The sequence below is a fragment of the Lontra canadensis genome, unplaced genomic scaffold (assembly GCF_010015895.1).
Source record: "Lontra canadensis isolate GAN:19392208 unplaced genomic scaffold, GSC_riverotter_1.0 scaffold31, whole genome shotgun sequence".
Taxonomy (NCBI): domain Eukaryota; kingdom Metazoa; phylum Chordata; class Mammalia; order Carnivora; family Mustelidae; genus Lontra; species Lontra canadensis.
The window spans coordinates 2,175,534-2,190,471 of NW_022631025.1; the positions used below are offsets into that span (position 1 = coordinate 2,175,534).

The 14,938-nt window shown below is 49.5% G+C and overlaps 1 protein-coding gene across 2 annotated transcripts in view; it reads right to left on the reverse strand.

Moving 5' to 3' along the window:
- SPIN1 (spindlin 1) overlaps positions 1–11,113 on the reverse strand; it is a 76,149-nt gene extending 65,036 nt beyond the window's left edge. For both annotated transcript variants that reach the window (XM_032866424.1, XM_032866423.1), the window contains exon 1: positions 11,017–11,113. The gene's annotated coding sequence lies outside the window, so the exon portion shown is untranslated. The remainder of the gene's footprint in view (positions 1–11,016) is intronic.
- Between the last annotated feature and the right edge of the window lie 3,825 nt (positions 11,114–14,938).

Below are 14,938 nucleotides of genomic sequence, written 5' to 3' on the forward strand. Positions count from 1 at the left end.
AATAAAGTCTTTAAAAAAAAAAAAAGATTTATCTGTCAGGTTATGTTATGTATCCTTTGGTTACAAACCCCACAAATCTTAGTTAAGAAAACTTAACCCAAAATAATTCCCACTTCCCACCCCCTACCCTCCCACTCCTCCTCTTCTCTCCACCCCACCCCTCCTGTACCTCCCTCTGGTTTCTGCTCACTGTAGACACACAAAAAGACCAGCACTGCAGGAAGCTGCATCTGGAAACATCACTGGCAGGAGGAAGAGGATGTGGCACATCTCACCATTGCTCTTAAAGTTTATGCGAACAGTCTCTTCTGCTCACATTTCACTGACCAAGGTAAATACATGGCCACATCTAACTGAGGAAGCAGGAACCAGATACAACCACACAACCACTAACAACTACAATTACAAAGACCACCAATACCAAATATTGGCGAGGATGTAGAGCCACCAGGATGCATTCACTGTATAAGAATAGAAACTGGTACATCCGGGGCGCCTGGGTGGCTCAGTTGGTTGGGCGACTGCCTTCGGCTCGGGTCGTGATCCTGGAGTCCTGGGATGGAGTCCCACATCAGGCTTCCTGCTCGGCAGGGAGTCTGCTTCTCCCGCTGACCTCTCTCCTCTCATGCTCGCTCGTGCTCTCTCTCTCAAATAAATAAATAAAATCATTAAAAATTTTTTTAAAAAATAAAAATTAAAAAAAAAAAGAAAAGAAAAGAAACTGGTACATCCACTTTGGAAAAGTCTGGCATTATCTACTAATACTGAACACAGACCTGCTCCATGACTCAGCAATTCTACTCCTAAGTGTACCGAACACGAAAGTATGCAATAAACGTATACCCAGAAGTTCACAGCAAGTCCACTCATGTGAGCCCTGTGACAGCCATGAAAATGAGCCTCTTGATCACCCACCACGGGGAGCTGCTCCACTCTGACCCAGCAACACGCTCCACACCAGTGCCACACTTCCCACAGGCTGCTTCTAGCCGATGACCAGCCACAAGCAGAGCACTAAAGCAGGCTTACTCTCGCAGGACAAGGGACCCCTACGACTCCCAGCTCTGGCTGAAGGCTCCTCACTGGCCTTGCTTCACTTTCTCTGAACTGCGCGGCGGCCATCAGACCGCCTCCAACACTCTCGGCCCCTCCTGCACACTAGGCAGCCGGCAGGGCGATGGGGACGCCCACACACGCCGTCCTCCGCCGCGCCCACATCGGATCCCACCTGGGACACCCGGGCAGCTCAGTCAGCTCAGCATTTGCCATCAGTTCGGGACATGGTCCTAAGGTTCTGGGGTCAAGCCCCGACCAGGGAGCTCAATGGGGAGCCTGCTTCTCCCTCTCCCTCTGCCCTGCCCGTCTGCTTGTGCGCTCTCTCCCTCAAATAAGATCTTTTAAATAGACAAATAAATAAATTAGCCAACAAACAAACCTGAACGAACAATCTCAAGCTGGAAACATTACAATGTTTACTGAGAATGAAGCCTCATGAATAGTACGACACATACATGAAACTGCAACTCTAGTGACCACATACATGAAATTCCTGACTAGTCCTGTTAGTGTGTCACAGACCGTGAATGTACCACTACTTCTATACATCACACACACACACACACACACACACACAATGGAAAGAAAAAGCAAGACTGTGAAGTCAACAGTTCTCAAAGGGAAGGTAAATCTACTATTAACTCAGATTATGCCATTTAGAGCCAAATTGGTACTGTGTTAGCCAGAACCCTCCTCTTGCCTTCCTCCGCCAGCCCATCCCCAGAATCAACCAATTATAAGATTGCTGTGAATTGAACATACTATTATGCAAATACTTAAAGCACAGACACAAAGACATACACACATCTTAAAACACACATATACAGGGGCGCCTGGGTGGCTCAGTGGGTTAAAGCCTCTGCCTTCGGCTCAGGTCATGATCTCAGGGTCCTGGGATCGAGCCCCATATCGGGCTCTCTGCTCAGCAGGGAGCCTGCTTCCTCCTCTCTCTGTCTCTGCCTGCCTCTCTGCCTACTTGTGATCTGTCAAATGAATAAATAAAATCTTTAAAAAAAAAAAAACACAAACACACACAGACATATACAAGCAATGCAAACACAGTTCTATAACTTCCTTCTTACTAGGTATTTTGTTTCCCACAGAGTACAGTAAAATTTTCCTCTTATCTGTAATAGTAACAGGACAGTCTAGTGTATGGATATAAAATTCACTTATTTTGCCCTAACCCCAACATTGGACAGGTGTTTCAAATTAGTCATATCACAATTATAATCATGAAAAATCTTACACATACAGATTTGCGTCCTCACGGCAAATGCATCTGTACAGCTAATTCCTATCAGTGGAACAGCAAAGCCCAACAGTATGGACATTTAGAAACATCTAAATATAGGGGCGCTTGAGTGGCTCAGTCAATTAAGCATTGAACTCTTGGTTTCTGCTCAGGTCATGATCTCAGGATCCTGGGATCAACCCTCATATCAAGCTCTGCACTCAGCAGGGAATCTGCTTGAAATTCTCTCCCTCTGCCCCTCCCCATGCTCTCTAAAATAAAATCTTTTTTTTGAAAAGTGTCAAAATATAGTGAAACTACTTTCCAACAAGGTTCTATCAAATTACAGTCCCACCAATGACATAATTTATTGAAAAATTGTGTACACCTTAGGTTAATCCTATCGTATTAGACTAATACCTTAGAAATCATGAAAAGTGGGACACTTGGGTGGCTCAATCGGTTAAACACCTGTCTTCAGCTCAGGTCATGATCTCAGGGTTCTGGCATCAAGTCCCACATGGGGCTCCTTGCTCACCAGGGAGCCTGCTTCCCCCTCTGCCTGGTCTTCCTGCTGCTCCCCCTGCTTGTGCTCTCTGTGACAAATAAGCAAATAATCTTTAAAAAATTATGAAAAGTAATTATAAGTGGAAGCACACAGTATCACTTCTGTCTTTTACTGAGTCAATTTAAAGAAAAAACTTTTGAAGATTAAACAATACCAGAGTAAGCCAAAGAAATTACCGGTAGGTGCAACCCAAGCATTAATTCTAAATTAAACCAAAACCATTCCAGGGCACATGGGTGGCTCAGTCAATTGAGCTTCCAACTCTTGATTTCAACTCAGGTCATGGTCTCAGAGTCACAGGATGGAGCCCCATAACCAGTGGAGGGGCGGGGGTGTCTGCTGGAAATTCTCTCTCCCTCTCCTCCAGCTTGCTCACTTGCTCTGTCTACAAAAATAAACAGATCTTTAAAAAAATAATAAAAACGGGACATCTGGGTGGTTAAGCACCTGCCTTCGGCTCAGGTCATGATCCTGATCAGCAGGGGAGTCTGCTTCTCCCTCTGCCCCTCACCCTACTCACACTCTCTCTCAAATAAAATAAAGTAAAATAAAAATACATAAAATACAATAAAACAAGACCATTCCACAGACATACCACTCCAGGAGCCAACTATCACCATCACATTTACGGATCCTGCAGTGCCCACTGAGAAAAGTGACCGGAGCTCTGTAGGGTACTGGGGCTCCCCTTGCAAACCGCAGTATAAGGCATCTAAATCCTCCCAGGGTGGGTGAGCAGATCTTTCACAACAAGGCTGCTGCAACACTCCAATCTCCCCGAGCCTTTAGATGCCTTCTTCGTCCTGGTATACCGACACCGTCCTGGCATTCCAGCTCCGCTCTGACAGACCACCTTTTCATTTGTTTCAGGCAATCAACCAGCACTCTAATCCCTCGAGCTACAAAACTGATCCCAGAATGCCTGCTGCTAAGCCCTTACCAACAAATTCAGCCTAACGCACCTTCTTGTCCCTTCCACCCTTAAGATCCATTCCCACAAATACTCCCCAGGTCCTACCTATATAATGGCAAACCAGACAATCTTCTGGATCTCCTCCTGAGTCACACTCTCTATACCTCCCACTTTGGGGCCTGCTGGGTCGATCCTTGAGGGAGGGCAGGCAATTACAGGTTTGCCAGGCAAAGGGAGATTAAGTTCCCCACACAAGGGTTGGAAAAGCTGCTTCTACTGCCAAAAGTAGCACAGCAGAATTCAGTAGGTCTCCAGCTTAATCAGACTCTGACCACACATTTCTTAATCCAATTTTTAGGATTCCACTTCTTATCAATGCTCTGGTTTAGGAATTTGGAATTCAATTTGCATTTTTTAGGGCCTTTGCAGAAACTTTAAGGTCTCTTACGTGGAACCCGAGATGGAATTTAAAACCCTGAGATCATCATTTTGCTCTGTAATGTTTTAACTTGGCTAGACTGAACCAAATTCCTCAGAACTTCCTTTCCTGTTTGTTTCTGGTTTGGGCCCCAAGAGAGCTGCTGATACAGCAGGCGGAGGGTGCAGCACATGCCACAGCACGTCTGGAGCCTTCTTCCACCCACCTGCTGGTTCCCCTCACTGAGACCAGATAGGGCTGGCCTGGCAAGGCTGCTGTGGTGGCTCATCTTTTACCCAGGTTCCCTGAGAGTCCGACCTCCTGGGCCATGTGTGCAGTCAGCTCCAAGACCAAAGTCAGAGGCAACAGAACTTCCAACTTGTCTCATACAGCAGACCAGACATAACTACACAACATCTTTCCTTAGACAACTGCCCAGGACGTTTGAGCACTCAACAACTAAGGCACTGAGCTGAGAACTAGAAAAGTAATTAGAGGCAAAACCAGGAACAGTCTCTGCTTTCATAAAGCTCAACTTTCTAGAAAAAATAAAAACTCACCAAGTTACATTAATTTACACTGTAATTTTGGTAAGTAGCAATAAGGACAGCACTGTCTCTAACAGGCAAGCCTGACTACAGGAAAGTCGAGAAAACAACTCAAGAACTTCAGAAAACTGATGGCTGTTGTAACGTGTGATGGACACACAGAGTTCTTTAGACTGTTGTCTTTCTCCTGAAAATCTGCAAATTCACGCAAGAAGAATCTCATGAAAAAAGTGATGCTTGAGACAAACTCTAAAAGAAGACTAGGAAGAACTACAACAGGAAAAAAAAAAAAAAATTCCAGGCAAAGGAAAAAGAACCAGTGCCTTCTGTGGAGAAGATGCCGGGCACAGAAGACTGACAGCCATGGCTGGAGCACGGAAAGCCAGGGGAGATGTGCTGTTAAGACAAGGCTGAGGTGCCGAATAATAAACATCAGGTGCACCCCTGAGATCATGGCACCAAGTTCAGTACTTAAAGCCACTGAGAGCTTTAAGTAAAAGGGTGACATAATCAGATCCAACTTTTTAAACTCTAATTTTTTGACACTAAACAAATTTGAAACACATTTATCTTTTACCCAACAATCTCACTATCTTAAAGCTAAACGTGCACAAATACAAAAACATATCCATAAAGTTATTCCCTGCAGCAACATTATAAAAGCAACAGAATATCAACAATCCATGTTCATCATTCAGGAAACTACAAGCACAAAAAAATGGAAAAGAGCTTATACAAAGCAATCTCCAGAATATATTAAGTAAAAAAGAAAGACCAGTGTTGAGCTCTACCGTCTGTTTAAAAACGAAAAGGAAATAAAAATATGAGTCCGGGATTCTATTTGCAAAAATGAAACACTAGGAGAATAAACCAGAAATAAAAAGGGGGCACGACGGGAATGGTGCAGGGGACAGCAATAGAAGAACTATGAGCACACCTTTCTACCACAGCTTTGACTTTTGAACTACACACATATTTTACATACTAACATTTTAAAAAGTACATTAAACAAAAATTAATGAAACCCTTAAAACCTAAAGATTTTGGGATGCCTGGATGGCTCAGTGGGTTAAAGCCTCTGCCTTCGGCTCGGGTCATGATCCCAGGGTCCTGGGATGGAGCCCCGCATCGGGCTCTCTGCTCAGCAGTGAGCCTGCTCCCCTTCCTCTCTCTGCCTGCCTCTCTGCCTACCTGTGATCTCTGTCTGCCAAAGACAGATAAACAAATAAAATCTTTAAAAACAAAAACAGAAACAAAAACCTAAAGATTTCATACAAATAAGCCAAACTAGCAATTAAACTGGTAACATAATCAGAAAAAAAGTATTTTTAAGTCCTTTTATAATTCAGAACATCAACTGTGCATCCTTACATGGACAGTTTAAGAACTTTTAAGAACAGAAGAACTGTAATGAAATACAAACAACACTTTGTTATTGGTGTTTTCAAACATCATTTATATACTGCAGAACAAGGAAAGCAAAGTTGCAAAGAATGCAAATCTTCGACATTACAGAAAAAAAGGATAAACTCAAAGTAAAAACCCGCAATGTTAAATTTAAATGGAAAATATCAATATAAAATCAAATTTTATGTATTTCCCAATCTGTCCAATGAAGAGTAGAGACATCCCAGTAGCAATACAGACCCACTGCACCAGATTTTGGTATCTAAGTTCCAACCCCAATAGAAGGAGCAGAAAGAACTGGCTGATCAGGAAAGCACAAAGTCTTAGATATCTAGTATCAGAAAGCAACAAACGGTTCAAAGATGAATGGGGTGGCATCCAAGGAAAGAGATTCAGCTTAAAGGAACTGCACCATGCCCAAGTGAGGAAAAGCTGAGGAAAATGAGGACTACTTGACTAAAACACACTGAATACACAAAAATCCATGGGTCCACAGTGGTTTCAAAACAGAAAAAAGCAAAAAGAAACTCACAACAACCCAACCCTGTACACAAGAAAAAGGACATTCTGATCACTTGTCAGGACCTATTAATATTAAGTAAGATTAATTAATATTAATTATTACATTAAGCAATTAATATTTTAATATTAAGATATATAACCAGCTAATTAATATTAAGTAAGATATATAACTAGCTAATATATAAACATACATTCACATATAAATCTATAAACATAGATTCATGTATCTAGGACTACAGAGCTCTTTTAAACACAAACAGGTCCAAAAATTATACCTACGCTATAAAAATGTAACTATAAGCAACCTGAACTTATTATAAACAAATATAATCTAAGTTAAAAAAAAAGTTGTTCCATCTTGTTTATTTTTATTTAAGTCATTTCTAAATCCAATGTGGGGCTTGAACTCATGACCCCAAGGATCAAGAGTCACAAGCTCTAAGGAGTAACATGGAGGACATTGGGAGATGGAGAGGAAAAGTGAGTTGGGGGAAATCAGAGGGGGAGACGAACCATGAGAGACTGTGGACTCTGAGAAACAAACTGAGGGTTTTGGAAGGGAGGGGGTGGGGGCTGGGTGAGCCTGGTGATGAGTATTGTGGAGGGCACGTATTGCATGGAGCACTGGGTGTGGTGCATAAATGAATTTTGGAACACACACACACACACACAATTTAAATTAAATGTTTAAAAATAATAAATTAATAAATAAAGAGTCACATGCTCTTCCAACTGAGCCAGCCAGGCATCCCTGCCTTTATTTTTAAAAGACATTACTACAGTCTAAAAATATCTACAATGGTATAAAAAATGCTTTACTAGTCTCTTTAATTACACTGTCCATACTGGCTAAAAGAACACCCACGCTGAATGGATCCTTCTCCCTCCACCCCTTCTGCCCCCAAAACTCAACACATTTAACATTTAGTGACTCCAAACCGATTCCCCTCGTCCCAAATGACTTCATCTGCCACCTCCCACAGGCTGGACTAGAGATCCTGCGCCAGCAGATTCCTGCAGTGCACCTTTCATGCTGGCTAATGCCTTCCAAAGGTTTGCCCACACCAGCTGCCTTGACGGCATATGCAGAATTATGTAAAAGCTGCTCCTGACTTCATGCCACACACACCAGCCATGTGAACTACAGGTGATGTCAGCAGTGATAACGTCATCATCACCATCATCGGTGCCCAAGGTGCACCCACTACAGAGCCCTAGAGGCTGACACTTGAAGTAGATGTTCTCGACCTGTTCAACAGACAAACACACTCATACAAGTAAATGCTAACACAGGTCAATCTTTGGTTGGGATTCAAATCCAGGATGGTCTCAAACACCCTCCACGTGCCTCTGCTGCTGCTGTCCCTCCACCTGGACTTCTTTGCTCTCCTGCTCTACATTCTTGACCCTGCTGGAGCACTGCCTTCTCTTCCAAATGCCCTCAGCATCGAATTCCCTCATGGTGTACATGCCTATCTTCTCTACCAGACTGTAAGGTCTACAAGGGCACATCTTTATATATTATGCCCACACATGACCCATTTTAGTAAGAACTTAGGGCAATTTTAAGGCCATAAGCACCCAACAAAGAATTAAAATTACAATGAATACTGGCGCATAACTAAGTAAACTGTTCACCTCAACATGAACGACACCATGCTAATAACTACAGCAAAGTTCAAAAGCAGGAAGGGAAGGAAATCAACAATGACTGGCATTGGTGACTGCATTTCAGGACTGCCCTGAGAACCCTACAAATCCACTTAATTCTTGCAACAGCCTTGCGGGGCACGTCTCCTCCCAGTTCACAGCTGAGAAATGGCAAGTCCACGAAGTGGGCGGGATCTTCTGTGTGGCTTCAGACCAGTCACCTGTGGGGCTGGATTTCTACCCAGACTCTCCAGAGCTGAAGGCCATGCTATCTCCAAGGCCAACTCCAGAGCCTACAGCCTTTTCACAACACCATGTCTGCCAAATCGAACAAAATACTTGGGCAAAATAATTGATTCCCTCTTCCAAGTTCTTCTCATTCAAGGAACAGGGAAAGAAAACATTTAACTAAGGCATCAGTAAATATAAGTATTTATGTAGATACGTATTAACTGCTCTTTCTCAGCAAATAAAGACTCTGCTAACTAAACTAAAAGATATACTCAACAGCATTGTTTTTAATCTATAAATAACCCATGTGATTAATCCTTCAGATACAGTATCTTTGCCACATATTTTTAATGTACCAGGAAAAAATACTAAAAATTAAGAAGTGCAGCAAGTCAAGCTATGAGTGTGTGCGCAATCAGGTGAAGTCACTGGGAAATGAAAACACTATAATTAAATTTCTCCACTTACGTCAAATTAATGACTCTCATATTTTAAGACTAAGAGCCAGATTTGAGATACTGTCCATGAGATGCACACGCACTGACAAACCACACCAACCTCCCAGTTCACAATGAAGGTACAGGTATGTAAATTACCTAAGATGCACTTTGAGGAGAGCAATCACTAATGTTTCATTGTTACCTGGATTTTACCGGTGCTGAAGGAAAACAAAACAAAACAAAACAAAACGAGATCTGCAGCCAACTATGGAAACAGTACTACAGTATTTGATGCAGTTAACTGTGACCCTAAGGGAGGACAGAAAGCAGCACTGTTTCCCAAACTGAGGTGACCGAGGAACCCTTTGTTTTTCCTGTAGCATCTCTCAGAACTCGCATCACAAACACTACCTTAAAGGGCACTGGGTAGCTCAGATAGCTAGGCGTCTGCCTTCAGCTCAAGTCATGATCTCAGGGTCCTGACATGGAGCCCTAAAACAGGCTCCTTGCTCAGCTGAGAACCTGTTTTCCCTCTGCCTGCTGCTCCCCCAGCTTGTGCTCTCTTTTTCCCTCTCTGTCAAATCAATACGTAAGTAAATAAATAACAAACACTACCTTAAGCAACAGCGCTTCACATACTCCAAAACTAAGTAAATACTGTTACTGTATTCTGAATTGGGAACTGAAGGTACTGACAGGGCAGTACTAGCAAAATTCCTGGGACCCGCCTTAGTCTTTTTTAAAAATTTCTATGTTAAACATAAAGAATAAGGAGAAGACCTTTTCTTGCCTTTCGCAAGCATCTTCGCTACTCAAGATGAAAAATAAAATTCTATTTTATTTCTCACAAGAAACTAATACCCACTATCTATAATTTTGACATAAATTGTGCGACCTTCACTTGCTATCATCAAGTCTAAGAATGAACGTTCTGCCAATTCCTGGCGATCATAACTTGGGGGTGTTGCCCATCAACCAAGGCTGAGGGAAGCCTTCCCCCCTTTCCTCTGACCCCGTCTGAAATGCCACTACCTCTGAAGGGCCTTCACGAACTCGGCCCGCCCTGGGAACACCCAAGTGCAGGCTTTCCTAACAAAAGCTGTGCAGAAGGCAGTGACTGCCCTCTCCATCCACCCTTCCAGACTGCAGAGTTCCTTCCAGAAAATTCCAACAGAAGAAAGTTACAGGTGCTCGCATTTGGGCAGGCCTGTGGTCCCCGGCTCCAAGCACGTCACACGTCTGAGGGTGTCCTGCGCGGCCTCTTGATGGACTCGCCAACACAGCCCCACCACCCGCGTGTGCCGCCCCAACGTGCACGGAAATTCCCTGTCCAGACACGAACCAGCCGGCGCACACACCAATACAAGCCGCTGCACCAAGGGACGCGGGGAGCCCACCTCCAGGCCCTTGCCACCGCGGGCCCCCAAAACCAGGGCCGGGGAGGCGCGCTAGCCCACCCCGGGCACTGCGCAAGCTTCCGCGCCCTGCGGCTCATCCCGGCGCGCCGGGCGCAGCGCGCTCAAGGTCACCCGGAATGAGGGGGCGCGAAGGGAAGACCCCGGCCGGGGCTGGGGACAAGCCGAGTCCGCAGGGAGGAAGGGAGGACGGACGGCCGGGCCGCCCCGCCCCGCCCCTCCCCCCGCCGCCCCGCCCCGCCCCCGCCCGGGGGTCCCGTCCCCCGCCCCGCCCGGCGGGTTATGCAACGCTCCTGCGCCCCGCCCCCGCCGCCCCCCGCCCGCCGGCGCCCAGGCCTGCGGAACAAAGCGCGCGGGGACCGCGGCCGGGCGGGCCGGGCGGGCCGGGCGGCCGCCATGTTGGCGGGGGCGGCGAACAAAGGCGCGCGGCCCGAGCCCGAGGCCCCCCGCCCCGCGGCCCGGCCGGCAGGGGGCGCTGTGCAGGCGCCGCCCGCGCCCGGACAATGCGCCGCGGCCCGACCGCCACTCCCCGGGCGCCGCCGCCCGCAGCCCGCCCCGCCCGCGCCCTCTCCCTCCCGAGCGGCGCCCGCTCCCCGGCGACGCGCGGGTCTTACCTGCCGGCCGCCCAGGCCGCCGTCCGCAGCCTGCGGGCCCCGCCGTCCCGCGCCACACTCCCGCCCCGGCCCGACCGAGCCAGACGGCGCCGCCCCGCCCCCGCTCCGCTCCGCGGCCGCCGCCGCCCGCCCCCGGCCGCACGGCGCACGCGCACTGCGCCGGCCGCGCCGCCCGGCTCCGGCCCGACGGGCCGCATTGCGCAGGCGCCATAGGCAGCGGGTGGGGCCTGGAGGCCGGGAGGGGCCTGGAGGGCAGCGGGGCTCTGCCTGGAGCCCGGACTGGATCCGGCGATGCTCACCTGGAAGCGGGGCGGGGCCTGGCGTGGCAGTGGGAGGAGTCCCGGGAGCCGGGCGGGGCGCGACTCACCCGGCGACGAGGCAGGTGGGGAGGGACGGAGCACGGCGGGGCCCTGGCGTCTGGGTGGGGCCTGGAGGGCGGCGGGCGGGGCCTGGAGCCTCGCACCTGGCGGCAGGGAGGGCGGAGCGAGATGAAGCCCGACCGGGGTCGGCGGCGGGGCGGGACTTGGTGGGCGGCAGAGCGGGCAATGGCGCCACTCACCTGGCGGCCGAGGAGATGGGAGGGGACGACGCGGGACGGGGCCTGGCGGCGGGGCAGGGCTTGGAGCTGCTCACCTGGCGGCGGAGTTGGCGGTGAACAGAGCAGGGCGGGCTTAGTACCGCTCTCACCTGGCGGCGGGGAGGAAGGGAGCGGGGCTGGGCTCGCTGGGCGCTGGGGCCTGGCGCCGCTTAGCTGGCGCCTGGGCGTGCGGGACCGAGCTGGGCGGACCTGGCGCCGCTCTGGCCAGGTGGCGGCGTGGGCGGCCGGGGCGGGGCCGAGGGGCGAGGCCTGGCGCGCGTCTCACCTGCCGGCGCCGGGGGCCGTGGGGCGGGGCGGGGCCCGGGGCGGCGGGGCGGGGCCGGGCCCCAGGTGCGCGCCGGGAAAGGGCGGTGTTCGGGGCGCGGAGCCCCGGGGTGGGGCGCCACGGCTTGCGCCGGAAGTCAAGCGTCCTGGGAAGTTTCGTTTTCGCGTGGCGGGAGGGCTTCCGCGGGCTGCGCGGCCCTCGTCATGCTGGCATTTACGCCGCAAGACGTCCTGCCCGCGCGCCGCCGGGGCGGGTGAGGCCGGGGACGGCCGTGGGGGCGCCGGCGGGCTGAGCCGCGGCTGCCTCCCGCAGCCCACACGCCAGTCTCCCGCGCTCGCCCGCTTCCCGCGCGCCGACGCGCCGCCGCACTGCGCCGCCGCCGCCCCGCTCCCCCGTCCGCGCGGACCCGGGCCTCGCCCACCCACAAGTGACCTTGAGAGCCCGGCCCTCACCGCCCGCGAGAAAGGTGGACCGGCTGTCCTTCGAGATCGGGAGCAAGGCCTTCCCTCGGTCACTCGTGAACCCGTGGACTCGCTGCGCCCGAGATACCCCTTGAGTGTGTGTGGGTTGTTCGCGGGAGGAAGGGGGGCGAGGAAGGAGGCGAGGACATTTGACTCCCGCTGAGTTGAGTGCAGGACCTCAAGGTTGAATCTAAGCCCCGCACCCCAGCCGGGAGCTCTGCGCGCGCCGCCCGCACCCCGGGGCCAGGAGCTTTCCTCCCCGGCCCCAGCAGCCCCATGTCCTCCACGCAGGGCGCGGAGCCATTGTGGTTCCTCGAGTGCAGTCGCACGGCCGTGTCGTGGGAAAGCGCCTCACCCGGCGTTGTCAGGTCGGATGACGGGGCTTGGAGAGCGCTCTAGGCTCTGGCCTGGCGCACAGCGGGTAGTTAGCAAGCTCCGCGGGATCGGCCTGGCACCTTTTCCGTTTCTCCCAGATACGACTACGCGTCCCTGCTCTGGCCATCAAAGCTCGTCTCGGGTGGCACACGTGGCGTGCGCGGGGACCTCACAGGCCAACTGGAGAGCCCATTTAGACAAACATAGGAGTGTGGCCCTGTAGTCAGCAGTGAAGAAGCACTGCGAAGTCGTTGCTTGGGTTTGTGTTTAAGGTTTTTGGCGTGGACGGTAATGGAGCAGATCAGGAGCCGGGGGCGGGGGGATGGGGAGCAGGCAGGTGTCAAGGAGACAGCTGGTTAGTGCTGTCCCTTCCGTGCCTCCACCTTGCCTCTGTGGATATTTGAGGCTGAGTAATTCTTTGTTGAGGGGGATGTCTGGCAGCATCCTTGGCCTCTACCCACTTGATGCCGGTAGCACGCACCTTCTCCGACATTATGACGGTCAAAATGGTCTCCAGACAAAGCCAAATGCGTTTTCCCATCCCCGTCCCTCCTGGAGAAGCTCGGGTTTAAATGTTGCCTCTGCTGATGACTCCTGGGAGCTGTCAACAATGCACGGGCAGGGAGGTAAGCCAACCCCATGTCGGAAAAGGCCACCCTCCCAAGCCGGCAACCACCAAGTCCTCCTACCAGAAGTATCTCACCCACCCTCCCCAGAGAAGCCTTGCTCTTTAGCATGCTGAATGTCAAAAATAGGCTTGTACATCAGCCATGTAAATCTTCAGAAGATTTTTTAAATGAATCTATTTACAGGGGAAAAAAAAAACAGACAAATCCATTGAGAGACATTGTGCAAAACAGCTCCATTGGACTTTTCAAAAAGTCAGTATCAAACCAAAACAGAAAAGCTAGGGAATCGGGGCCAGACCTAAGAGACCACAACCAAGTTCTTCACATGACCCTCAATCCTACACCACTTTGAAGGAAAGAAGCTGTAAGGAGATTTGGGGGACAGCTGGAGGACTTTTTTATATGAAATGTATTTCAGACTGCTGCTGAATTATCATTAAATGTTTTTAGTGTGATGACGTCTGTCGCACTGCCCTTGTTCTTAGGAGATATGTTCTGAATTATTTCAAGTTGAGATTCCTGGTGGCTACAACTTACTCTCAAATGGTTCAGAAACAGATGTATTTTATCTAGAGATAAAGCAAATGTAACAAAACATTAACAATTGGTGCATTTAAATAACGGGTGTATGTGTGTTCACTGTCCAGTTCAACTTCTCTGGAAAACTGAAATTTTTCAAAATAATGAGTTGGAAAAGTGGAGCCGCAGTTAGGTCAAGAATCTCTAGGATGGGAGGCTCAGGGAGCAGTCCCTGCCACCTTCCAACTTGCTAACCAAGCATTTCCAGAGACTTAAAAGTTACAGTTTTGTTTGTTTGTTTTGTTTTTTATAGTTTCTTAACCACACTTGATTTCTGGAGATTAGGTCAGATGAGCCTACATGTATCCTTTCTTTTTTTTTTTTTTTTTTTTTTAAGATTTTATTTATTTATTTATTTGACAGACCGAGATCACAAGTAGTAGGCAGAGAGGCAGACAGAGAGAGAGGAGGAAGCAGGCTCCCTGTGGAGCAGAGCCTGATGTGGGGCTTGATCCCAGGACACTGGGATCATGACCTGAGCTGAAGGCAGAGGCTTTAACCCACTGAGCCCCCCAGGCGCCCCTACATGTATCTTTTCTCCTGCAGCAACATTGTTGCTGGTAAATATAAATTGGCATGTTAATAGTCCAGCCTCTGCTAGGCCTATGTCTGTCTGTCTCTCTCTCTCTCTCTTTTTAAGATTTTATTTATGTACTTGGGAAAGAAAGATCTAGAGAGCATTTGGGGGTGGGGGGGGTCGGCAAAGGGAGAGGGAATGAGAGAATCTTAAGCAGGCTCCACACCCATCACATAACAGAGCCCAACACAGGGCTCTGTCCCACAACACTGAGATAATGACCTGAGTCAAAACCAAGACTCAGACACTTAATCAACTGAGCCACCCAGGCCCCCCTAAGGCTCTGTCTCTTAATGCTGGGTCTCTGGGCTCCTATTTGAGGAGAGCAAATTTCTGCCCCAGAGATTAATAAATCTCTGATACGGGAGTGGGGTGGGCTTAGACCAAGAGCAAACCTTGGTGTATTGGTATACTTACCCCACTGACCTTGTTGTGTTC